The sequence below is a fragment of the Hyperolius riggenbachi genome, chromosome 10 (assembly GCF_040937935.1).
Source record: "Hyperolius riggenbachi isolate aHypRig1 chromosome 10, aHypRig1.pri, whole genome shotgun sequence".
Lineage (NCBI taxonomy): Eukaryota > Metazoa > Chordata > Amphibia > Anura > Hyperoliidae > Hyperolius > Hyperolius riggenbachi.
The window spans coordinates 165,489,137-165,516,885 of NC_090655.1; positions in this window are offsets into that span (position 1 = coordinate 165,489,137).

A 27,749-nucleotide genomic window follows, 5' to 3' on the forward strand; every position below is an offset into this window, starting at 1 on the left:
CCGAAGCAAACTTGGGTAGAGCTGACATGGCCAGGTGGCTCCGCAATTGGAGGGTGGGTAGAGCGGCACTCTGGGGGCAGAGCTGAGCCGGCCAGGAGGCAGCGTGATTGGAGGGTGGTGAAGCAGCATCTCCAGACAAAACTTGGGTATGGGCTGCTTGCTCCGTTCTACTCCGCCCCCCTCCACACTCACACACAGTTCCCTGCCAGCCTTGGAGCCTCCTCCTCAACTGGCCGAACCTGCCCCTGACTCCCGATGAAGGGAAAAGACGATTTAAAAAAAAATGACATTGAACTGGGCGCCCTTAGGGGTCTAGCGCCCGGGGGCACATGTCCTACCCCGACTAGTGTTGGGCGAACATCTAGATGTTCGGGTTCGGGCCGAACAGGCCGAACATGTCCGCGATGTTCGGGTGTTCGACCCGAACTCCGAACATAATGGAAGTCAATGGGGACCCGAACTTTTGTGCTTTGTAAAGCCTCCTTACATGCTACATACCCCAAATTTACAGGGTATGTGCACCTTGGGAGTGGGTACAAGAGGAAAAAAAAATTTAGCAAAAAGAGCTTATAGTTTTTGAGAAAATCGATTTTAAAGTTTCAAAGGGAAAACTGTCTTTTAAATGCGGGAAATGTCTGTTTTCTTTGCACAGGTAACATGCTTTTTGTCGGCATGCAGTCATAAATGTAATACATATAAGAGGTTCCAGGAAAAGGGACCGGTAATGCTAACCCAGCAGCAGCACACGTGATGGAACAGGAGGAGGGTGGCGCAGGAGGAGAAGGCCACGCTTTGAGACACAACAACCCAGGCCTTGCATGAGGACAAGAAGCGTGCGGATAGCATGCTTTGTACCACCATGCAGTCATAAATGTAATAAAGATAAGTGGTTCAATAAACAGGGACCACGCGGCAACGCTAACCCAGCAGCAGCACACGTGATGGAACAGGAGGAGGCGCAGGAGGAGAAGGCCACGCTTTGTGAGACACAACAACCCAGGCCTTGCATGAGGACAAAAAGCGTGCGGAGAGCATGCTTTGTACCGCCATGTAGTCATAAATGTAATAAAGATAAGAGGTTCAATAAACAGGGACCACGCGGCAACGCTAACCCAGCAGCAGCAGCAGCAGCAGCACACGTGATGGAACAGGAGGAGGCGCAGGAGGAGAAGGCCACGCTTTGTGAGACACAACAACCCAGGCCTTGCATGAGGACAAAAAGCGTGCGGATAGCATGCTTTGTACCGCCATGTAGTCATAAATGTAATAAAGATAAGAGGTTCCATAAACAGGGACCGGCAACGGTAACCCAGCAGCAGCAGCAGCAGCAGCAGCACACGTGATGGAACAGGAGGAGGCGCAGGAGGAGAAGGCCACGCTTTGTGAGACACAACAACCCAGGCCTTGCATGAGGACAAAAAGCGTGCGGATAGCATGCTTTGTACCGCCATGTAGTCATAAATGTAATAAAGATAAGAGGTTCAATAAACAGGGACCACGCGGCAACGCTAACCCAGCAGCAGCAGCAGCAGCAGCACACGTGATGGAACAGGAGGAGGCGCAGGAGGAGAAGGCCACGCTTTGTGAGACACAACAACCCAGGCCTTGCATGAGGACAAAAAGCGTGCGGATAGCATGCTTTGTACCGCCATGTAGTCATAAATGTAATAAAGATAAGAGGTTCCATAAACAGGGACCACGCGGCAACGGTAACCCAGCAGCAGCAGCAGCAGCAGCAGCACACGTGATGGAACAGGAGGAGGCGCAGGAGGAGAAGGCCACGCTTTGTGAGACACAACAACCCAGGCCTTGCATGAGGACAAAAAGCGTGCGGATATAGCAGCAATGCTTTTTGCCGCCATGCAGTCATAAATGTAATACAGATGAGAGGTTCAATAAACAGGGACCGGAAACGCTAAACCATCCCAGATGTTCATCGGTCATGTTACTTGGTTGGGGTCCAGGAGTGTTGCGTAGTCGTTTCCAATCCAGGATTGATTCATTTTAATTTGAGTCAGACGGTCTGCATTTTCTGTGGAGAGGCGGATACGCCGATCTGTGATGATGCCTCCGGCAGCACTGAAACAGCGTTCCGACATAACGCTGGCTGCCGGGCAAGCCAGCACCTCTATTGCGTACATTGCCAGTTCGTGCCAGGTGTCTAGCTTCATGCCCGGTTTCAGGTCCAGCGGTGCCAGCCACAAATCCGTCTGTTCCTTTATTCCCCTCCAAATTTCCTCCCCTGTGTGCTGCTTATCCCCAAGGCAGATCAGCTTCAGCAACGCTTGCTGACGCATGCCAACAGCTGTGCTGCACTGCTTCCACGATCCTACTGCTGCTGGTGCTGGGTTAGCATTTCCGGATGAGGTACAGCTTTGAGATGCGTTGGAGGAGAAGGAGTCAGAGAGGTAGGTGCTGCTGTTGTTATCCAGCTGTTTGCGGCGTGGGCAACACCCGCGCCGTAGCAGGTGAGGAATCGCTGCCAGGCTCCACAAGGTTCACCCAGTGCGCGGTAAGGGAGATGTATCGACCCTGGCCGAACGCACTCGTCCAGGTGTCAGTGGTGAGGTGAACCTTGCAGGCAACGGCATTCTTCAAGCTTCGGGTTATTTAGCTGACCACGTGCTCATGCAACTCAGGCACTGCAGAGCGCGCAAAGTGGTAGCGGCTGGGAACAACGTAACGTGGGATGGCCACTGACATCATGCCCTTGAAGCTGTTTGTCTCCACCACTCGATATGGCAGCATTTCGCAGGCCAGAAGCTTGGCTATGCTGGCTGGCTGTTACTGCCACGGCCCGGGGGTCATTTGCTGGCAATTTCCTCTTGTGCTCAAACATCTCAGAGACAGACAACTCAACCGTAGCGCTGCACACCGAAGGGCTGTTGGTTGTTGTGTTTGATGAACACTGGGAGACCTCAAGAGCACTAGTCCGGAAAGTGACAGTGTCAGCATCGTCTGATGTTTGTGAATGTTGTGAACCACGCAATGGCTGGGCTACTGCTGCTGCTGAGGCGGGTCTGGTGGTGAGTCTGGTGAACCCAAGGGAGGCAGTGTTGCTGGTGGTACCCTGTCCTGCCGCGTTTGCCCACAGAGTGGGATGTTTGGATAGAATGTGGCGGCTCATGCTGGTGGTGGAGAGGTTGTTAATACTTTTCCCCCTGCTCAGGCGGGTCTTGCACACCTTGCAAATCGCCATGGTAACATCCTCAGTGCAGTCTTCAAAGAAAGCCCAGACTTTAACTGGCTGAGGACTCGGACCTCGTGCGTGATGTGCTGGTGCTGCTTAACCCACTGCTGGACGCTTGAGAGGTCATCCAAGTAATTATCTGGTCCTGTTCTTTTGGATCTGTGAGGGTTGTTGTCCTGGACAACATGGGCAGTATTGAGTGGGTTTTCTTGGGTGCTCCCCTGTGGCCTGTACGTGAACCGTCAGGGGAAACACCTCTTCCCTTGCCCCTCCCTCTTTCACCGGATTTCTTCCTCATTTCACTTATCCTTAAAGTACACGCTGACTGGCAGCAGTACAGTGGCAGTACAGAAATGCTATACAGTGGTGGGTGAGCGGTGTACCACTATTGTCAGCAGTGACACAGAGCACAATGCTATACAGTGGCGGGTGAGCGGTGTACTACTGTTCCCAGCAGACACAGAGTGGAAGTAAACACAATGCTATATAGTGTGGCTGAGCCGTGTACACAGAGTGGCATTAAACACAATGCTATATAGTCTGCTATATAGTCACCCCGAACAGGGTGATGTTCTGCAGAACCCGAACAGTGGCAAACACTGTTCGCCCAACACTACTGGGAGGGAACGCAGATTTTAGTACCTAAACACACGATACAACATGTTTTCCGGGGTCGGACTCTGAGGCACATACAGATGGTCCCGATCATCATCCTCATCATACAACTCTTCTCCTGAGTCTGACCCACCCACCACCTCTGCCACCCCAACATCCCCAGACACAGACCCCTCATCGTCCTCAACATTAACTTGGGATGCTGGCCTGAGCCAGACCTCCTCCTCCACATCAGGCCCCATCATCTCCTCAATGGCAGCCCTCATTAATCGCTCTGGCGACGGACTGATGGACACAACGTTCTCCTCCGGGGAGGGCTGCTGCTGACCACTGGCTGCTGGGGTGGATGTTATAGCTTGCGTGGGGCGTTGGCTGTTGCTGTTGTTGGGAGTGCTGCTCACAGCGGAGGTCTCTGGGGAACTCATGTTGAGCTCATATAGTGGTTGACGGTGAGTGGAGTATTACTGATCCCAGCAATATACACACTGACTGGCAGAGTACGCAATGCTATATAGTGTGGCTGAGCGGTGTACACAGAGTGGCAGTAAACACAATGGTATATAGTCTGGCTGAGCGAGCGGTGTACTACTGTTCCCAGCAGAATCAGAGTGGCAGTAAACAATGGTATATAGTCTGGCTGAGCGGTGTACACAGAGTGTCAGTAAACAATGGTATATAGTCTGGCTGAGCGAGCGGTGTACTACTGTTCCCAGCAGAATCAGAGTGGCAGTAAACAATGGTATATAGTCTGGCTGAGCGGTGTACACAGAGTGTCAGTAAACAATGGTATATAGTCTGGCTGAGCGAGCGGTGTACTACTGTTCCCAGCAGAATCAGAGTGGCAGTAAACAATGGTATATAGTCTGGCTGAGCGGTGTACACAGAGTGTCAGTAAACAATGGTATATAGTCTGGCTGAGCGAGCGGTGTACTACTGTTCCCAGCAGAATCAGAGTGGCAGTAAACAATGGTATATAGTCTGGCTGAGCGGTGTACACAGAGTGTCAGTAAACAATGGTATATAGTCTGGCTGAGCGAGCGGTGTACTACTGTTCCCAGCAGAATCAGAGTGGCAGTAAACAATGGTATATAGTCTGGCTGAGCGGTGTACACAGAGTGTCAGTAAACAATGGTATATAGTCTGGCTGAGCGGTGTACACACAATGCTATATAGTCTGCTATATAGTGTCAGTAAACAATGGTATATAGTCTGGCTGAGCGAGCGGTGTACTACTGTTCCCAGCAGAATCAGAGTGGCAGTAAACAATGGTATATAGTCTGGCTGAGCGGTGTACACAGAGTTTCAGTAAACAATGGTATATAGTCTGGCTGAGCGGTGTACACAGAGTGTCAGTAAACAATGGTATATAGTCTGGCTGAGCGGTGTACACAGAGTGGCAGTAAACACAATGCTATATAGTCTGGCTGAGCGAGCGGTGTACTACTGTTCCCAGCAGAATCAGAGTGGCAGTAAACAATGGTATATAGTCTGGCTGAGCGGTGTACACAGAGTGTCAGTAAACAATGGTATATAGTCTGGCTGAGCGGTGTACACAGAGTGTCAGTAAACAATGGTATATAGTCTGGCTGAGCGGTGTACACAGAGTGGCAGTAAACACAATGCTATATACTCTGGCTGAGCGAGCGGTGTACTACTGTTCCCAGCAGACACAGAACAGTGAACAGAATGCTATATAGTGTGGCTGAGCGAGCGGTGTACCACTATTCCCAGCAGACACAGAACAGTGAACAGAATGCTATATAGTGTGGCTGAGCGAGCGGTGTACCACTATTCCCAGCAGACACAGAACAGTGAACAGAATGCTATATAGTGTGGCTGAGCGGGCGGTGTACCACTATTCCCAGCAGACACAGAACAGTGAACAGAATGCTATATAGTGTGGATGAGCGAGCGGTGTACCACTATTCCCAGCAGACACAGAACAGTAAACAGAATGCTATATAGTGTGGCTGAGCGAGCGGTGTACCACTATTCCCAGCAGACACAGAACAGTGAACAGAATGCTATATAGTGTGGCTGAGCGAGCGGTGTACCACTATTCCCAGCAGACACAGAACAGTGCACAGAATGCTATATAGTGTGGCTGAGCGAGCGGTGTACCACTATTCCCAGCAGACACAGAACAGTAAACAGAATGCTATATAGTGTGGCTGAGCGAGCGGTGTACCACTATTCCCAGCAGACACAGAACAGTAAACAGAATGCTATATAGTGTGGCTGAGCGAGCGGTGTACCACTATTCCAAGCAGACACAGAACAGTGAACAGAATGCTATATAGTGTGGCTGAGCGAGCGGTGTACCACTATTCCCAGCAGACACAGAGTGGCAGTAAACAGAATGCTATATAGTGTGGCTGAGCGAGGTACACAGAGTGGCAGTAAACAGAATGCTATATAGTGTGGCTGAGCAAGCGGTGTACTACTATTCCCAGCAGACACAGAGTGGCAGTAAACAGAATGCTATATAGTGTGGCTGAGCGAGGTACACAGAGTGGCAGTAAACAGAATGCTATATAGTGTGGCTGAGCAAGCGGTGTACTACTGTTCCCAGCAGTGACACAATGACAGGGGGGACCCTGGCTAGCGTGGCTGGAGCGCGAACTACCCTGCCTGCCTACCCAAAGCTAAACCCACAGACAAATGGCGGAGATATGACGTGGTTCGGGTATTTATTTACCCGAACCACGTGACCGTTCGGCCAATCAGAGCGCGTTCGGGTCCGAACCACGTGACCCGTTCGGCCAATCACAGCGCTAGCCGAACGTTCGGGGAACGTTCGGCCATGCGCTCTTAGTTCGGCCATATGGCCGAACGGTTTGGCCGAGCACCGTCAGGTGTTCGGCCGAACTCGAACATCACCCGAACAGGGTGATGTTCTGCAGAACCCGAACAGTGGCGAACACTGTTCGCCCAACACTAACCCCGACCCCCCCAAGCTACGCCCCTGGCCAGGAGAGCTGGTCCAGTGTGACTCTTGGCTTTGAGGCAAGACATGTATAAGATGGCGTGACACCGTCGTACCTGGCATGCAGCATAGGCCCTGGGGAGATGGGGCTGTGTAGCTGGAGAGGAGATCGCAGCACCAGTAGAGTTGAACTGCCACTCAGCCAAGGAGGAGGAGGAGGATGACAGCGAAGAGGATGTAGCAGGAGGAGAGGAGGTGGCAGGAGGCCTGCTTGCAAGCCGTGGAGGTGTCACAAGTTGGTCCGCTGCACAGCCACGTACTCCCTGCTTGCCATCGGTCACCAGGTTGATCTAATGGGCTGTGTAAGTAATGTAGCAGCCCTGACCATGCTTGGCAGACCAGGCATCCATGGTCAGGTGGACCCTTGACCCAACGCTGTGTGCCATAGATGACACCACTTGCCTCTCAACTACACGGTACAGTTTGGGTATTGCCTTTTTAGAGAAATAATTGCTGCCTGGTATCTTCCACTGTGGTGTCCCAATGGCCACAAATTCACGGAAGGTCTCAGAGTCCACCAGCTTGTATGGTAACAGCTGGCGAGCTAACAGTTCCACCACACCAGCTGTCAGACGCCGGGCAAGGGGGTGACTGGCAGAAATTGGCTTCTTCCGCTCAAAGATTTCCTTCACGGACACCTGGCTGCTGTGGGCAGAGGAGCAGGAACCGCTCAAGGGCAGGGGCAGAGTGGAGGAGGGTAGCTGTGAAGGTGCAAGGGAGAAAGCGGCTGAAGATGCTGCACCTGAAGGAGGAAGAGGAGAAGGAGGGTGGCTTTTCTTTTGTGTGCTGCTTTTGCTCTGGTGCTCTTTCCATTGCAGTTTGTGCCTTTTCTCCATGTGCCTTTGCAAGGCACTTGTCGCTACGTGAGTTTTGGCCTTTCCACGGCTCAATTTTTGGAGGCAGAGAGAACAGATGGCATTGCTCTGATCTGAGGCAGACACGTTAAAAAATTTCCAAACTGCTGAGCCCCCCTGGGGTGATGACACTATATCACACGTTACATCCATAGTGTCGCCGCCTAACTCAGACATATGAGGTGGTGTAACTTGCTTAGCGCCTTCATCTGGTTGTAACAATAATGGCTGTGAATCATTTAATTCACCACCAATTAACTCCTGCGAAGTGTCGAATTCAACGGATGTGGTGCTTGTAGTAGCGCTGGTGGCTGCGGAAGATGAGGTGTTCTGTATTAAATAGTCAACCATGTCCTGACAATCTTGGGAGTTGATGGGGCGTGCCTTCTTCTGAGCACTGTACTTTGGGCCAGGGCTGCACGAAATCACATCAACATGCAGGTGGCCTTCCTCTGGGTCTGCCTCTACTTGTTTTGTCCGTTGTGTCCATATCAGGGGGGATGAAGTGAAAGGTATGCACTGACTTGACTAATACAATGTGCATTCACACAGGTGCAGTTAACAGGTATGCACGGAGTGGTGTATCACACTGTGTGCACTCACGTAGGTAGGTTGCTGCACTGAACACAACAGGTAGGTATATGCAGTGATGGGTATTACAATGTGCACCTGTCACACACAGACAGGTAGCAGACAGGCACAATGACACTGCATGCGCTCAACTCACGTACTTAGGTGGGTGCACTGTGAACAACAGGTAGGTAGGTATATGCAGTGATGGGTATTACAATGTGCACCTGTCGCACACAGACAGGTAGCGGACACTGACACTGCGTGCGCTCAACTCACATAGGTAGGTGGGTGCACTGTGAACAACAGGTAGGTATTTATATGCAGTACTGGGTATTGCAATGTGCACCTGTTACACACAGACAGGTAGCGGACAGGCACAGTGACACTGCGTGCGCTCAACTCACGTAGGTAGGTGCACTGTGAACAACAGGTAGGTAGGTATTTGCAGTACTGGGTATTACAATGTGCACCTGTCACACACACAGGTAGTCACTGAATGTGCTGGGCCTGGCTGGCAGTGGCACACACACAGTATGAATTATCAAGGCTGTCTATGCAACACAAGTGTCAGTGAGACACACACAGAAAAAAAAAAAAGATCACAAGAACAAGATTAGCTCTCAAAAGAGCTGTTGTGGGGTGCTATTTTAGCAATAAGAATCAGCAAGGAGCAAGCTAACAAGCCTACAAGAGCCTAACTAATCTTTCCCTATGAGAGTCTGCAGCAGCTGTCCCTTCTCTATGTACTGCAGGCACACGAGTGAGAAAATGGCTGGCAGTGCCTGCCTTTTATAAGGGGGGGAGTGGCTCCAGGAGGGAGTGTAGCCCGATTGGCTACAATGTGCCTGCTGACTGTGATGTAGAGCAGGGGTCCCCAACCACCGGGCCGCGGCCCACTGCCGGTCCGTTGGCAGTGTCCAGCCGGGCCGCGGCGGGTCTGTCATCTTGCCCCTCCCCCCCGCGGCCGCCGCTTCTGTTACTTTATGAGCGGGCGGCCGCTTCCGAATTCCCCCATGTGCGCTCTCCTCCATGAAGTACTATCTCCTCCTATAACAGCAGCGCCTGCTTGCGTCTGCTGTAAGGAGGGAAGGAGGTGGGGCAGCGGCTTCCTGTAGCGGCGATATGCATCGCCGCTACCATGGGAACCGCTGCCCCGCCTCCTTCCCTCCTTACAGCAGACGCAAGACGCGCTGCTGTTATAGGAGGAGATAGTACTTCATGGAGGAGAGCACGCATGGGGGAATCCGGAAGCGGCCGCCCGCCCGCTCATAAGGTAACAGAAGCGGCGGCCGCACCATTTACGCATACTGGGCACTATACTAGCTATAGCTGGGCCACTATACTAGCCATGCTGGGCACTATACTAGCCATGCTGGGCACTATACTAGCCATGCTGGGAGCATTATACTAGCCATGCTGGGCACTATACTAGCCATGCTGGGGAACTATACTAGCCATGCTGGGCACTATACTAGCCATGCTGGGCACTATACTAGCCATGCTGGGCACTATACTAGCCATGCTGGGGCATTATACTAGCCATGCGGGGCACTATACTAGCCATGCTGGGGCACTATACTAGCCATGCTGGGCACTATACTAGCCATGCTGGGCACTATACTAGCCATGCTGGGGCACTATACTAGCCATGCTGGGCACTATACTAGCCATGCTGGGGCACTGTACTAGCCATGCTGGGACACTGTACTAACCATGCTGGGGCACTATACTAGCCATGCTGGGGCACTATACTAGCCATGCTGGGGCACTATACTAGCCATGCTGGGGCACTATACTAGCCATGCTGGGGCACTATACTAGGCATACTGGGGTAACCATACTAGCCATGCTGGGCACTTTACTAGCCATACTGGGGCACTATACTAGCTATACTGGGGTAACTATACTAGCCTAGCCATGCTGGGCACTTTACTAGCCATACTGGGGCACTATACTGTGCACTTTACTAGCTATACTGGGGCACTACCTACCCATACTGGACACTATATTAGCTATACTAGGGCACTACCGACCCATACTGGGACTATACTAGCTATACTGGTCAATACAAGCTATACTGGGGCACTATACTAGCTACACTGGGGTAACTATACTAGCCATACTAGGGCAACTAAACTCCCTATACTGAGGCAACTATGCTAGCTATGCCGCCGCACCCCAGCCCCTCCCCCCATAACCCGCTGCGCACGACACTGTCCACTAGGTCGCGCGTGCAATACTCCCCCCCCCCCCCCCCGGGCCTCGGAGAAAAATTTGGTCAGTAAGTGGTCCCCGGGCCGGAAAAGGTTGGGGACCCCTGATGTAGAGGGTCAAAGTTAACCCTAATGGTGCATTATGGGGGCGCACCGAACTTCCGGAAAAGTTTGCGGTTCTCATCCGAACCCCTGGAATTTCGTCGGGAACTGTTCGCGGGTGAACCGCTCGAGCCATCTCTAGCAATGACCCCCAAGGTCTGGCGAGGTGATTCATTTGATACCTTCACAATTGAGTACCCACAACAGTGGAACTCTAATTTTTGATCCTCATTGCGTAAATATAACTAAAGTTATATGCTTTTACATTTGTACCCATAGTGCTATGTCCTTCTGGACTTAACCCTCCTGGCAGTCTATTAGAAACCGCCAGGGGGGAGCGCAGCAGTGGTTTTCTTTCATTTTTTTTTTGTTAAATCATGTAGCGAGCCTAGGGCTCGCTACATGATAGCCGCTGTGCAGCGGCATCCCCCACCCGCTTCGATCGCCTCCGGCGATCTTTGATCAGGAAATCCCGTTCAAGGATAGCGGCGGCGATTGGAATGCACACGCAGCTAGCAAAGTGCTAGCTGCGTGTTGCAAAAAAAAAAAAAAATTATGCAAATCGGCCCGGCAGGGCCTGAGAAATCCTCCTGCGTGGCATAGCCCGAGCTCAGCTCGGGCTTACCGCCAGGAAGGTTAAGTGTTTGATGACAGTAGGAATTACCAAGGCTGTATATGCAACACAAGTATCTGTGGGACACACTCACACACACAAAAAAAAATCACAAGAACAACATTAGTTCTCAAAAGAGCTGTTGAGGATGAGGAGTGCTTTTTAGCAATAAGATCAGCAAGAAGGAGCAACCTAACAAGCCTAACACAAGAGCCTATTTAAGCTTTCCCTATGTCAGCAGCAAGGTTCTCTCCCTTCTCTAATTACTGCAGCCACACGAGTGAGTGAAATGGCTGACGCTGTCTGCATTTTATAAGGGGGGGGGGAGGGTTCCAGGAGGGAGTGTAGCCTGATTGGCTACCCTGTGCCTGCTGACTGTGATGTAGAGGGTCAAAGTTGACCCTAATGATGTAGTATAGGGGGCAGGTCGAACTCGCATAAACTTGGCGTTCGATTGCAAACGCGAACCACCGAAGTTTGCACTAATAATTTTGCTTGCGAACCGTTTGGGCCATCTCTATTCGTCACACACTGTAACAGCACTGCAATTGAATTAAGCTAACTCAGTACAATTTTACTATATATAACTGGTAGTAGTAGACTAGTAGTGGTAGTAGTAGTAGATAGTAGTAGGCTAGTAGAACTTTAACTAACAGAGTGACAGCAGAGTAGCAGTTACTGACACACTAACTGTCTGTCTATCTGTCACACACTGTAACAGCATTGCAATTGAATTAAGCAAACTTAGTACAAATTGACTATAGACTAGTAGTAGACTAGTAGTGGTAGTACTATTAGATAGTAGTAGACTAGTAGAACTTCTACTAACGGAGGTAAATGGCGCCCGCCTTATATAGAGGAGGGGCTGGTCAGAGTTCCCATCTGTGATTGGTTGCTAGGGCCTCGGCTGGGAGCCCTCTGATTTGCTCAGTAATGTCAATGGAAGTCATCTCCGTGGTTACGCTATCCGGATCCGGGTACTCAAACTAGGTATCCGGCTGGATACCTAATATATATTCGAGTTCACTCGAGTAGTGCACTCAGCTATCCGGAATCGGCATTCGAATTCGAGTACTGAAAACTAGTTTGAGTATCACGGTCGTTCGAGTATCCAGAATCCGGATGAGCAACCCTGGCCAGAAACAGTGTTTGTAGTTTTTCAAGTTTGCCTGCCCATTGAAGTCTATTGCGGTTCGCAAGGTTCGCGCAAACTTGAACTTGAAGTTCGCGTTCGAGCTTCACGAACTGAAAATCTGAGGTTTGAGCCATCTCTATTGTTTGGTCCTACCTTAATTGGCGCTATACTGCCCCCCAAAAATGATTTTTCTATCCTGGTGCCTGTCAGTTACTTTAGGCCTCTTGTTCACACTATCCACAAGCACAGCTTTCCTGCTCCGTCCACCACCACCCAGCCATCCAATATGTTGTTTGGTCCTATGTTGATTGGCTTTACTCCCCCCCAAAAAATGAATTTGCTACCCTGGCGCATGAAAGTTACTCCAGGATTCATGTCCACCCTGGCCACAGGCGCAGCTTTTCTGCTCCATCCATCATCACCTTGCCACCTAGTATGTTGCTTGGTCCTACTTTGATTGGCTTTTTTTGGGTACTGCTTTATATAGGGGAAGGGAGGGCATAGGCTCCCCTCTTTTGATTGGTTGCTAGGGCCTCGGCTGGGGGCTTTGTGATTGGCACAACGTCATTTCCTTTGTTACAATTTCGACTCGCAAATATGATTTGTAATCTGTAATTACGGGTCAAATTCTAAAGCAATTAGGAGTGCATTTGAAAACGCCATTCGAGGTAGAAAATGAAGAATTTGACAGTAACTATGACAGACTCGAAATTATAAGGTCATAATGAGTATCACCTGCTCTGGAGAAAAGACCCCTGCATTGTTAGGAGCAAAGGCTAGTAGTCAGGTTGCCCCCACAGTTCTGGGCCCTCCTGTGGTCACAGTGGCTACTCCTCTGTAGTTACGCCCTTGACCTTTAGTGACGATGACATGATGTTGCTAATTTCCCAAAAGATATTGAGATAATTTTATCCCCATGGTCTCCCTAACCCTGTCCAGCCCATGCATATTACCATGTGATTATATGCAAATCCACAATGATAATTGCATCGATATTAAATCAAAGCATATTCTGAGCAATTTATTTTTATTTATTTATTAAATTTTTTTTTTTTGAGAAATATGATCAGTATATTGAAGAGGAAATCCTATAAATTGTAATCCAATAAAAACTGATCATATAAAATAATTGCATTAAAATCTGTCCTTGAATGGTCATCTTTAAGCCTATCACAATAAAACAATGAGTGATCTTTTTATGAAAATAGTTGCAGGGTTTTTAATTTTACTTAGTAAGATTAGTCAGAAAGGGTAAATATTTAGTTAAGTTGTTGACTGTGTGAGCTCTCAAGGGACATAAACATCTTGGCATGTCTATTATTCATACACAAACAAATCCTCCAGAGGAGTGTTTCTGAGCACCAATGTGATATCAGATGAAAAACAGGCGGAGAGGTAAAAACAGTTAATCATTGGTTAGATATGTACATACCCCTTGCGTTGATGGTTAACTTGGCTTAAGCAGTGCCAGTTGATTATTACAATACAGTAGGAGCACACTGAGGACAAGTGTTTAATCCATGACTAATGTTCTATCAGAAATATAAAAAAAAAAAAAAAAGTGAAAAAATATAGTGAATAAGCTGAAACATTGTAATTCAATTATGAAAATGTACCATATATACTGGAGTATAGTCTAGAAATTTAGATCTGACTCACTTAATAAAAGTCATCACGGGCAACACTGAGCACACTTAGTAATGTGTGTACTTTTAGTGACATTTTAATTTGCAGCAGTTTACGGTACTCAGTGGTAAGTGACACTTTAAAGGAAATGGCAAGAAATTATCTGTTCTTGACTAACAAGATGGCGCTGAACCAGCAGCCTCGGCACATAGCTCCACTTTTTTGTCTTTAATTTTGTCTTTCTTCTTTTCATTTTCTCGGTGCATCGCAGGTCTCTTGTGCCCGTGATGCACACTCGACATGAGCACTCAGCCTCCTCTTGCCTCCGACCCACAGCGAGCCTGCACTGCCTGGATACCGCTGCCTGCCTCCGCTAGCGACAGACCTCCGGCCACCCACTTGGAGGGACTGACTCCAGGAGCCAACACTCCTGGATCTCGGGACAGACACCGGGGATTACTTCCTCTCCCCGGTGCCTTGCTTTCACCGCTGCCTGCCATAGATCTCCGTGGTGATGACTGCCAAGGACCCGTGGTAAAACAGCATGGGTCAATTACAGATGACACACAGGCGTTTCGGTCCGTCACAGTCCTTTGTCAAATTATCACAAACCCACACTGGCTACCCTACTTATATACCACAGTAGAGGACCACATAGAGAACTACCTCATTAACATAACTGCATATGCATAAGGTCTTTTCCATCAATCAGGTCACCTAACAGGAGCAATGTATGTCTATTTATCATGGAGCCATAGGCTGAAACCTGAGAGTATAGAAAAATACATAAATGTATAAGGCCAAATATAGGACACTCACCCAATCCGTACACTGTGATAAAACACAGGTACATACACTGTATAGCATTTCTTGGATCACTGCATCCTCTATACCAAACTTACACATAAAAAATCTCTCCCAATGTATCTGCCCAATCAGAAAGCTCACAATACTCCTCCGTCCAATAGAGCACAAGCCGACAGCGTCCGCATACCATGCGGACAAGCTGCTGACCAGAACCGGGACAAGGTCCTCCTGCACCCAAGGCTGAGACACTAAAGTGCGCCCCCCCATCCCTTCCACCCCAGCCGTCACACACTGATTGCTATTAGACTAAGAGGCACCCCAGGGCCCCCAGCACCATAATCTCTAGTTATCTGGCTTGCAGTCACCGCCATGTATCCCTTTTACTTATTTCTCTTTGCTTCAAACACAATAGGGGAATGATAGCTGAGTGAGTTGTGTGCCCCCTCCGATACTGCGACCTGAGGCTGAAGCCTCTCTTGCCTCGCCCTCGGCCCTGCACCCCCTCCTACACTGCGCCCTGAGGCTGGAGCCTCTCTCGCCTCTGCCTTGGCCCGGCCCTGCTGCCGACCAATCCTGAAGAGGTATTAGCAACACATCTCTCACGAAGGGGGATGGGCACATGTACATGCTTTTTTTTTTTTGTTGCAGCCGCAGTGCAGCCAGAAAAATTAGGCAGGCATGTACACACACCAGAAAAATTAGTATAGCGGCCGCTGCTAGCAGCAGCCTTAAAAATTCATGAATCCGCCTAGAGTCCTGGACCCTGTTGGTGGTGGCGGAGAAGGCAGTGATGCGGCCTGCAGGCCGAGATGCTGTGTGTGGGGACTGACTTAGTCTTTGGTCAGGCAGTAACCCCCTGGGATCCATTCCTCATTCATTTTGATAAAGGTGAGGTACTGAACACTTTTGTGACTTAGGCGACTTCTCTTCTCAGTGACAATGCCTCCAGCTGCACTGAAGGTCCTTTCTGACAGTACGCTTGCGGGAGGGCAAGAGAGAAGTTGGATGGCAAATTGGGACAGCTCTGGCTACAGGTCAAGCCTGCGCACCCAGTAGACCAAGGGTTCATTGTTGCTGCTCGCAGTGTCTATATCCACAGTTAAGGCCAGGTAGTCGGCTACCTGCCAGTCCAGGCACTGGTGGAGGGTGGATCCGGAAGGGCTACCGTGAGGCGTTGGACTAAAGAATGTCCGCATGTCCGACATCACCATGAGATCGCTGGAGCGTCCTGTCCTTGCCTGCGAGGACTTGGGAGGAGGAGGTTTACTGTCAGTGGTACCTTTATTGCGTTGTGCTGTCACATCACCCTTAAACACATTGTAAAGCATCATTGCCAGCTTGTTCTGCAAGTGCTGCATCCTTTCCGCCTTCTGTTGAGTTGGTAACAGGTCCGCCACTTTGTGCCTGTACCGAGGGTCTAGTAGCGTGGCCACCCAGTAGAGGTCATTCCCCTTGAGTTTTTTGATACGGCTGGACAACATGAAAGAGGCCATCTGCACAAAGTCGGATCCAGACGTACTCTCCATCTCCTCTTGCTCTTCCTGAGTGACCTCTTCCTCCCCCCAGCCACGAACAATACCACGGGAACGTGGAGCAGCACAAGCCCCCTGTGACGGCTGCTGCGGTTGTTCTTCTGCCGCCGCCGCCTCCTCCTCCTCCTCCACAGAAACACCTTCCTCATCATTCGAGTCTGACTCCTCTTCTTCCCCACATGACTCCTCTTCTTCCTCCTCCTCCCCCCTCTGTGGTGCTGCAGGTGTTGAGGAAACATCTGGTTCGGATGACAATTGCTCCTATATTTTTTTTTTGTCATTAATCACCAACCCAGACTATTTAATAAAGTTTACAGCCTTTCCCGCCCTATATATATATATATATATATATATATATATATATATATATATATAAAATTATTATTATAATAATAATATATAACAATAGCCGCCACAGGGATCCTATCTTCATTTGAACATCATAGGCTGGCATCACCCCAGGGCCCCCATGCAAACTCCAGCACAAAGGGGGATCCAGTCACTCCCCCACTGCTCCAGCCATGCCAGTAGGGGTCAATCAAAATCCGCAGGGAGACATGCAGAGATCGCACAGAAGGAGCCACATCGCTGAACAGTCCCGCAGACCCTGATGCTCTGCCGGCATGGGACAACAAACACAAAAAACGATTGCCGCCTGCGTGAACGCCTGATCCATCTAAAGGCTGCTCGGCAAAAGGGGACTCACTTTTTCACCGTCCTTACCTTCTCTCTTTCCATTCTTTTTCCTCTCTTTTCTCTCCCCCAAAGATGGACTGGGGGCATCTGATTCAAAGTATCGCTTTAGAAGCATTTTGAGTGCCTTATACGGCAGCGGATTATCCCCCTGGTCCTCTCCTGGGTCCATCTCTTGAGTTTCCTTCTATCTATCCTGTTTATTCTATGCCGTGTATATTTGCTGTATGTAATGTACCTACTGTAAGTATGCATATGCACTGTATGTATCTTCTGTATGTCTACTGTATGCTAAATTTCACCATTCTGCTACTGTACCGACCCTGTTGTGCCAAAATCAATTCTGGGTACAACTCTCGTGGTACTTGGCGAAATAAACCTGATGCTGATTCTGATATATACAGTGGCTTGCAAAAGTATTCGGCCCCCTTGAAGTTTTCCACATTTTATCACATTACTGCCACAAACATGAATCAATTTTATTGGAATTCCACATGGAAGACCAATACAAAGTGGTGTACACGTGAGAAGTGGAACGAAACTTATACATGATTCCAAACATTTTTTTTAAAAATAAATAACTGCAAAGTGGGGTGTGCGTAATTATTCAGCCCCCTGAGTCAATACTTTGTAGAACCACCGTTTGCTGCAATTACAGCTGCCAGTCTTTTAGGGTATGTCTCTACCAGCTTTGCACATCTAGAGATTGAAATCCTTGCCCATTCTTCTTTGCAAAACAGCTCCAGCTCAGTCAGATTAGATGGACAGCGTTTGTGAACAGCAGTTTTCAGATCTTGCCACAGATTCTCGGTTAGATTTAGATCTGGACTTTGACTGGGCCATTCTAACACATGGATATGTTTTGTTGTAAACCATTCCATTGTTGCCCTGGTTTTATTTTTAGGGTCGTTGTCCTGCCGGAAGGTGAACCTCCGCCCCAGTCTCAAGTCTTTTGCAGACTCCAAGAGGTTTTCTTCCAAGATTGCCCTGTATTTGGCTCCATCCATCTTCCCATCAACTCTGAACAGCTTCCCTGTCCCTGCTGAAGAGAAGCACCCCCAGAGCATGATGCTGCCACCACCATATTTGCCAGTGGGGATGGTGTGTTCAGAAAGCAAAATGCTATGTGTGGCGGAAAACTAACACTGCACATGACGTGCAGTGTTAGTTTTCCGCCACACATAGCATTTTGCATTTTGGCCAAAAAGTTCCATTTTGGTCTCATCTGACCAGAGCACCTTCTTCCACATGTTTACTGTGTCCCCCACATGGCTTGTGGCAAACGGCAAATGGGACTTCTTATGCTTTTCTGTTAACAATGAATTTCTTCTTGCCACTCTTCCATAAAGGCCAACTTTGTGCAGTGCACGACTAATAGTTGTCCTATGGATAGATTCCCCCACCTGAGCTGTAGATCTCTGCAGCTCATCCAGAGTCAGCATGGGCCTCTTGGCTGCATTTCTGATCAGCGCTCTCCTTGTTCAGCCTGTGAGTTTAGGTGGACGGCCTTTGTCTTGGTAGGTTTACAGTGCCATACTCCTTCCATTTCTGAATGATCGCTTGAACAGTGCTCTGTGGGATGTTCAAGGCTTTGGAAATCTTTTTGTAGCCTAAGCCTGCTTTAAATTTCTCAATAACTTTATCCCTGACCTGTCTGGTGTCTTCTTTGGACTTCATGGTGTTGTTGCTCCTAATATTCTCTTGGACAACCTTTGAGGCCGTCACAGAGCAGCTGTATTTGTACTGACATTAGATTACACACAGGTGCACTCTATTTAGTCATTACCACTCATCAGGCAATGTCTATGGGCAACTGACTGCACTCAGATCAAAGGGGGCTGAATAATTATGCACACCCCACTTTGCAGTTATTTATTTGTAAAAAATGTTTGGAATCATGTATAATTTTCATTCGAATTCTCACGTGTACACCACTTTGTATTGGTGTTTCATGTGGAATTCCAATAAAATTGATTAATGTTTGCGGCAGTGATATGACAAAATGTGGAAAACTTCAAGGGGGCCGAATACTTTTGCAACCCACTGTGTGTATATATATATGTTTTTTTTTTTGTTTTGTTTTTTGTTTTTCTTTTTGTATTTGACTGGCAGAGGTAGAGGGTGAGACACCACCAGAAGAGGCAGCTCCATTGCTGCAGCCACTGCCAGCACCAGCAGGTCTGTGACTGGTCCGCCACCAGCCACTGACCGCAGAGTTGTGGAGAAGGGAACAGAGGCGCAGCAGCAGTGTGTTGCGCCCATCTTTGCCGCGGATCGTCGCCCCGGCCCATTGCGGAGAGTCAGGCACAGGCTGTCGTGGAAATGATGGCAGAGCAGCAAGCCACCATTTCCAGCCAGACCTCCAGTACCAGCGAGACCAGTGCCACCACCACCAGCACTCCAGTCTGCAGCAGGCCTCCACCACCGCTTGAGGTCACGTCGACCCCAGCGACCAGCCTACCCTCACTGAGCTCGCTCTTCACCCCAGGGACCACGAGCGTTTTGAGGAATGTTGTGGAACAGTTTGAGGAGGAGATGATGGGGGCATGCAAGGAGGAGAAGCAGGAGTATGAGGTGGAGGAGTTTGTTGTTGGCGCACAGCAACCACAATTTCATGAGGAGGAGGGGCCTGATGCAGGTAATGTTGGGGCAGAAGATTTGGTTGGGGGCTCAGAGGAGCTGTTTGGGGATGATGATGATGAGGTGGGGGACCGTCCCTATGTGCCACCACCACAGTTGGGTGAAGGCAGCTCATCATCGAAAGCGTCTCAGGCACAGAGGCGCAGCAGCAGCATGGCGGCCGGCACAGCGCGTGGAAGGCAGGAGCCTCAGCCGCTACCACCCGCGCCAAACCTCCTCCAAGCAAAGGGGAAAAAAACAGCCCTCCAAGTCCAAATGCAAAAAACCTCCTCAGCCCTCAAGCAAAAAGGGCAAGTTAAAATCCCAAGTCTGGCGGTAATTCACTGTGTGCGGTGACGTTGAGACCCATGCCATTTTCCACAGTTGCGGTGTCAGCCTGAGCAGAGGTCGCAATCTGAATAAGTTGGGTACCTCGTGCCTGCAGACCCACTTGCAGAGCAAACATTTTGAGGCCTACACTGAGTTTGTGAGGCTGAGGGACAGTGGCGCAGGCAGTGGTCAGAGCCAGACAGCCACTGCACAGACTTCAGCAGCAGGAGCAGCATCGCACCCTCCTGCTCATCCAGCATCAGCAGCAGGAGCACAGAAACACACTGCTCCCCCCTGGGCAGCCACTCCTCAGTGGCCTCATCTGCTCCCTCCACAGTAGCCTCCTCTTCCTCCTTTGTGCAGGAGGGGAGTGACATGAGATCGCTCCTACAGTACGGGATCCCGGAGTGGCAAATCCCAAGATGCCACTACTTCTCCCGCACGGTGATCCCAGCACTGCACCGCTTTGCTATGCCGAACGTGGGCCGCTCGCTCTATCACGCCATGAGTGAGCAGATCCACGTCACCATGGATTCATGGAGCAGCCGTTTTGGGACAGACCGCTACCTGTCCTTCACGGCCCACTGCATCAGCCTGGTGGAATGCGCCAGTGAGGAAGCAGAAGATCCATCCACGGGCACATCAGCGTCACCAGTAGCCCACTATGTAGTGCCACCACGGGGTCAGGGGAGAAGCAGCAGCTCCCGCCGCCAAGCGACCCGCCTCAACAGCAGCGTGATGGCCCGCCACTGCCAAGCGCTGCTGGAGATGGTCAGTCTGGGGAAAACAGCTTGATTGCAGCCAATGTGCTCTGCTACCTGAGGGAGCAAGAGAAGATGTGGATGACCCCCAGAGGCCTCAGAGTCGGATTGGCAGTGTCCGACAATGCGGCCAACCTGCTGGCTGCCATCACCAGGGGACACTTGACCCATGTCCCCTGCTTGGCCCACGTCCTGAACCTGGTGGTGCAGAAGTTCCTGCGCACCTACCAGGGGATAGACAATCTGTTGGAAGCGGCTCAGTAAATTGTGCGCAGTTTCCTCTGCTTGCCCGCTGCCGCAGAAAATCTGGCCGACATGCAGCAGCGCGAGGGCCTGCCACGACACCGGCTTGTCATCGATGTGCAACTCGCTGGTACTCCACCCTGGTGATGTTGGAGCAGCTGGTTGAGCAGAGGATGGCTTTCAACTGCCACATCGTTGAGGCCACTCTTGCCGGCACCACCAAACTTCAGCTCCTCTCAAACGCACAGTGGGGGCAAATGCAGCAGGTCTGCTTGGTGTTGGCTCCCTTCCTGCAGGGAACAAACCTGGTGAGCCAGGAACAGGCATCCCTCTGCCAGTGGGTCCCCTTTGTTTGTCTGCTGGACAGGGCACTGTGTGATCTGCTGGATGAGGAGAAGAGGCCCTGATCCAGCTGGAACAGCAGCCACCTGCGCAGTCCACTTCTGTACAGGATTTTGAGTTGTTGGAGGAGGAGTTGGAGGTCCTGGACATTGCTGTGGAGGGGGAACAGCGGAGCGCAGCTGCAGTGGTGCGAGGGTTGAGAGAGGAGGGAGAGGCTCGGGGGCCAGAGGATGAGGACAGCGCTGTGGCCACTGATCCTGATGTCTCTGCTGGACGGACCACCCTGTTCCCCATTGCAGCTGTGGTGCCTGCGCACATGCCCCAGGGTGAAGCAGATGCAAGCTCGGGAGGACGCCTGCATCAGCATGATCCTGGACCCACGGCTGAAGGGGAAGGTGGGTCAGTTCCTTCCTGCTGGAGACACAGAGCAGCGAACAAGGGAGTTGCAGCAGATCCTTGTTTGGCGATTGGAGGAAGCCTTCCCCCAGCCTTCCACCCTCTCTGTCCCTGTCCAGCCAGCACAGCATCTGGTGCCTGCAGCCAGCAGCAGCAGCATCAGGCACCCAGGAGACCTGCTGTCCCTGACTAAAGCACTCTACATGATGGTTGAGCAGCCGAGAGAGGAGGTGCGTGCAGCAGAATCCTCCTCTCAAAGTCACAGCCAGCACCTGACCCGGATGGTGGCCGACTACATGAGGTCCTTCAGCGGGCTTGACACCAGTGAGGAGCCTGTGGACCCCTTGGAGTACTGGGTCGAGCGCTTGCAGATCTGGAGTGAGCTGGCGCAGTACGCCCTGGAAGTCCAGTCTTGCCCCCCTTCCAGTGTGCTGTCCGAGAGGTGCTTCAGTGCGGCCGGTGGCGTGGTCACGGAGAAGCGCTCTCATCTGTAGAGATGGGCCGAACGGTTCGCCGGCGAATGGTTCCAGGCGAACTTCGGGTGGTTCGCGTTCGCCTGCGAAGGCGAACTTTTGCGGAAGTTCGATTCGCCCCATAATGCACTATTAGGGTGAACATTGACCCTCTACATCACAGTCAGCAGGCACATTGTAGCCAATCCGGCTACACTCAGCCCTGGAGACCCACCCCCCCTTATATAAGGTAGGCTCCAGCGGCCATTACACTCACTCGTGTGCCTGCACATAGACAGACTAGGGCGAACTGCTGCAGACTTTTTCTCAAAGGGACAGATTAGTCAGGCCCTTGGCTTGTTAGCTTGCTCCTGGCTGAATGTTATTGCTTTAATAGCACCCCTCATTCAACAGCTCTTTTCAGAGCTAATCCTGTTCGTGTGATCATTTTTTTTTTCTGTGTGTCAAACTGACACTTGTGTTGCTTAGACAGCATTGCTAATTCATACTGTGTGTGTGCCACTGCCAGTAGAGTTGGGCCGAACGGTTCGCCTGCGAACGGTTCCATGCGAACTTCAGTGGTTCGCGTTCGCGTCCCGCAGGCAAACTTTTGCGGAAGTTCGGTTCGCCCCATAATGCACCATGAGGGTCAACTTTGACCCTCTACATCACAGTCAGCAGGCCCAGTGTAGCCAATTAGGCTACACTAGCCCCTGGAGCCACTCCCCCCTAATAAAAGGCAGGCAGGCCATTATGGTCACTCGTGTGCCTGCGTTAGTGAGAGTAGGGCGAGCTGCTGCAGACTGTCTCTCATAGGGAAAGATTAGTTAGGCTTAGCTTGTCCCTGGCTGCATACCTGTTCTGTTAACCCACCACTGTATACCTGTACTGTGAACCCACCACTGCATACCTGTTCAGTGAACCCACCACTGCATACCTGTACTGTGAACCCACCACTGCATACCTGTTCAGTGAACCCACCACTGCATACCTGTTCAGTAAACCCGCCACTGCATACCTGTTCTGTGAACCCACCACTGCATACTTGTACTGTAAACCCACCACTGCATACCTGTTCTGTGAACCCACCACTGCATACCTGTTCAGTGAACCCACCACTGCATACCTGTTCAGTGAACCCACCACTGCATACCTGTTCTGTGAACCCACCACTGCATACCTGTACTGTGAACACACCACTGCATACCTGTTCAGTGAACCCACCACTGCATACCTGTACTGTGAACCCACCACTGCATACCTGTTCAGTGAACCCACCACTGCATACCTGTTCTGTGAACCCACCACTGCATACCTGTTCAGTGAACCCACCACTGCATACGTGTTCAGTGAACCGACCACTGCATACCTGTTCTGTGAACCCACCACTGCATACCTGTACTGTGAACCCACCACTGCATACCTGTTCAGTGAACCCACCACTGCATACCTGTTCTGTGAACCCACCACTGCATACCTGTTCAGTGAACCCACCACTGCATACCTGTTCAGTGAACCCGCCACTGTATACCTGTTCAGTGAACCTGCCACTGCATACCTGTTCTGTGAACCCACCACTGCATACCTGTTCTGTTCAGTGAACCCGCCACTGCATACCTGTTCTGTTCAGTGAACTCACCACTGTATACCTGTTCAGTGAACCCACCACTGTATACCTGTTCAGTGAACCCACCACTGCATACCTGTTCAGTGAACCTGCCACTGCATACCTGTTCTGTGAACCCACCACTGCATACCTGTTCTGTTCAGTGAACCTGCCACTGCATACCTGTTCTGTGAACCCACCACTGCATACCTGTTCTGTTCAGTGAACCCGCCACTGCATACCTGTTCTGTTCAGTGAACCAGCCACTGTATACCTGTTCTGTTCAGTAAACAGTTTGGTGTGTCAGTGTGAAGCAGTACCTTAATTACACTACCTGATTGATGTATACACATGCAAGATGTTTTAAAGCACTTTAGGCCTGTCATTTAGCATTCAATGTGATTTCTGCCCTTAAAACGCTGCTTTGCGTCAAATCCAGATTTTTCCCGGGGACTTTTGGCATGTATCCCACTCTGCCATGCCCCCCCTCCAGGTGTTAGACCCCTTGAAACATCTTTTCCATCACTTTTGTGGCCAGCATAATTTTTTTTTTTCAAAGTTCGCATCCCCATTGAAGTCTATTGCGGTTCGCGAACTTTTCCGCGAACCGAACGTTCCGCGGAAGTTCGCGAACCCGGTTCGCGAACCTAAAATCGGAGGTTCAGCCCAACTCTAACTGCCAGCAGCCCAGCAGCAGCACATTCAGTGACTATCTGTGTGTGTGACAGGGAGCTGCACATTGTACTACCCAGTATTGCATATACCTACTAATACCTGTTGTGTTGAGTGAACTCACCTCACTGCATATAACTACCTTTTGTGTTCAGTGAACCCACCTCACTGCATATAACTACCTTTGGGTTGAGTGAACTCACCTGACTGCATCTAACTACCTTTTGTGTTCAGTGAACCAACCTCACTGCATATAACTACCTTTGTGTTGAGTGAACTCACCTCACTGCATATAACTACCTTTGGGTTGAGTGAACTCACCTCACTGCATCTAACTACCTTTTGTGTTGAGTGAACTCACCTGACTGCATCTAACTAACTTTTGTGTTCAGTGAACCCACCTCACTGCATATAACTACCTTTGGGCTGAGTGAACTCACCTCACTGCATCTAACTACCTTTGTGTTGCGTGAACTCACCTGACTGCATCTAACTACCTTTTGTGTACAGTGAACCCACCTCACTGCATATAACTACCTTTGGGTTCGGTGAACCCACCTCACTGCATATAATACCTTTGTGTTGAGTGAACTCACCTGACTGTATCTAACTACCTTTTGTGTTCAGTGAACCCACCTCACTGCACTACCTTTGGGTTGAGTGAAATCACCTCACTGCATGTATCTACCTTTGTGTTGAGTGAACTCACCTGACTGCATCTAACTAACTTTTGTGTTCAGTGAACCCACCTCACTGCATATAACTACCTTTGGGTTGAGTAAACTCACCTCACTGCATATAAATACCTTTGTGTTGAGTGAACTCACCTGACTGCATCTAACTACCTTTTGTGTTCAGTGAACCCACCTCACTGCATACAACTACCTTTGGGTTGAGTGAAATCACCTCACTGCATGTAACTACCTTTGTGTTGAGTGAACTCACCTGACTGCATCTAACTAACTTTTGTGATCAGTGAACCCACCTCACTGCATATAACTACCTTTGTGTTGAGTGAACTCACATGACTGCATCTAACTACCTTTTGTGTTCAGTGAACCCACCTCACTGCATATAACTACCTTTGGGTTGAGTGAACTCACCTCACTGCATATAACTACCTTTGTGCTGAGTGAACTCACCTGACTGCATCTAACTACCTTTTGTGTTCAGTGAACCCACCTCACTGCATATAACTACCTTTGGGTTGAGTGAACTCACCTCACTGCATCTAACTACCTTTTGTGTTCAGTGAACCCACCTCACTGCATATACCTACCTTTTGTGTTCAGTGAACCCACCTCACTGCATATAACTACCTTTGTGTTGAGTGAACTCACCTCACTGCATATAACTACCTTTGTGTTCAGTGATCCCACCTCACTGCCTCTAACTACCTTTGTGTTCAGTGAACCCACCTCACTGCATCTACCTACCTTTGTGTTGAGTGAACCCACCTCACTGCATATACCTAGCATCCCCCCGAGATGGACAAAATGGACAAACCAGGTAGAGGAAGAGGTAGAGGCAGACCCAGAGGAAGGCCACCTGGCACCGCCAGGACTGTGCGAGGTGGTGTTGCTGTGATTTCGTGCGGACCTGGCCCAAAGTACAGTGCTCAGAAGAAGGCACGTACCATCACTTCCCAAAATTGTGAGAATGTGGTTGAGTATTTAACACAGAACACCTCATCTCCCGCAGCCACCAGCGCTACAACAAGCACCACATCCGCTGCATTTGACACTTTGCAGGAGTTATTTGGTTTGGAAATCACTGATTCACAGCCAATAATGCTACAACAAGATGAAGGCACTAAGCAAGTTACAACACCTCATACGTCTGAGTTAGGTGGCGATAGTATGACCGTAACGTGTGAGGAGGGGGATGATGAAGCACCTGATATTGGTGCAGTTGTGAAGGTGTCTGAGGAAAGTGAAGCTGGGCAGGAGGATTATGATGACGATTATGCGGATGCCACGTATGTTCCCAATAGAGGAGATGACCAGGGGGACAGTTCAGAGGGGGGAGCCAGAGAGAAGTAGGAGGAGACGAGTCCATGAAAGAAGCAGAGGGAGCTCGTCCTCAGAAACAGCTGGGGGCAGTGTCCAGCACCATGTATCACCAGCTATGGACAGCCAGCCATCATGCCCTTCAAGGTCAGCTGCTGATGCCACCATAGTGCCATCACCCCAGGGGGGCTCAGCGGTTTGGAAATTTTTTAACGTGTGTACCTCAGATCGGAGCAAAGCCATCTGTTCTCTCTGCCTCCAAAAATTGAGCCATGGAAAGGCCAACACTCACGTAGGGACAAGTGCCTTACAAAGGCACCTGGAGAAAAGGTACAAACAACAATGGGAAGAACACCTGAGCAAAAGCAGCACCCAAAAGACAAGCCACCCTCCTTCTCCTCTTCCTCCTTCAGGTGCATCATCTTCATCCGCTTTCTCCCTTGCACCTTCACAGCCACCCTCCTCCACACCGCCTCTACCCTTGAACGGTTTCTGCTCCTCTGCCCACAGCAGTAGCCAGGTGTCCGTGAAGGAAGTCTTTGAGCGGAAGAAGCCAATTTCGGCCAGTCACCCTCTTGCCCGGCGTCTGACAGCTGGAGTGGCGGAACTATTAGCTTGCCAGCTATTACCATACAAGCTGGTGGAGTCAGAGGCTTTCCATAAATTTGTGGCCAATGGGACACCGCAGTGGAAGATACCAGGCCGCACTTATTTTTCACAAAAGGTCATACCCAAACTGTACCGTGTAGTTGAGAGGCAAGTGGTGTCATCTCTTGCGAAGAGCGTTGGATCAAGGGTCCACCTGACCACGGATGCCTGGTCTGCCAAGCACGGGCAGGGCCGCTACATTATGTACACAGCCCATTGGGTCAACCTGGTGACCGATGGCAAGCAGGGAGTACGTGGCTGCGCAGCGGACCAACTTGTGACACCTCCACGGCTTGCAGGCAGGCCTCCTGCAACCTCCTCTCCTTCTCCTCCTGCTACATCCTCTTCGCTGTCATTCTCCTCCTCCTCCTTGGCTGAGTGGCAGTTCAACTCTAGTGGTGCTGCCATCTCCTCCTCTCCAGCTACACAGCCCCATCTCCCCAGAGCCTATGTTGCATGCCAGGTACGACGTTGTCACGCCATTTTAGACATGTCTTGCCTCAAAGCGGAGAGTCACACTGGACCAGCTCTTCTGGCTGCTCTAAACAAAGAGGTGGAGCAATGGCTGACCCTGCACCAGCTGGAGATCGACAACGTGGTGTGTGACAACGGCAGCAATCTCCTTTACGCTTTGAATTTGGGAAAGCTGACACATGTACCCTGCATGGCACATGTGCTGAATCTGGTCGTGCAAAGATTTGTGTCAAATAACCCAGGTTTAGAGGACGTCCT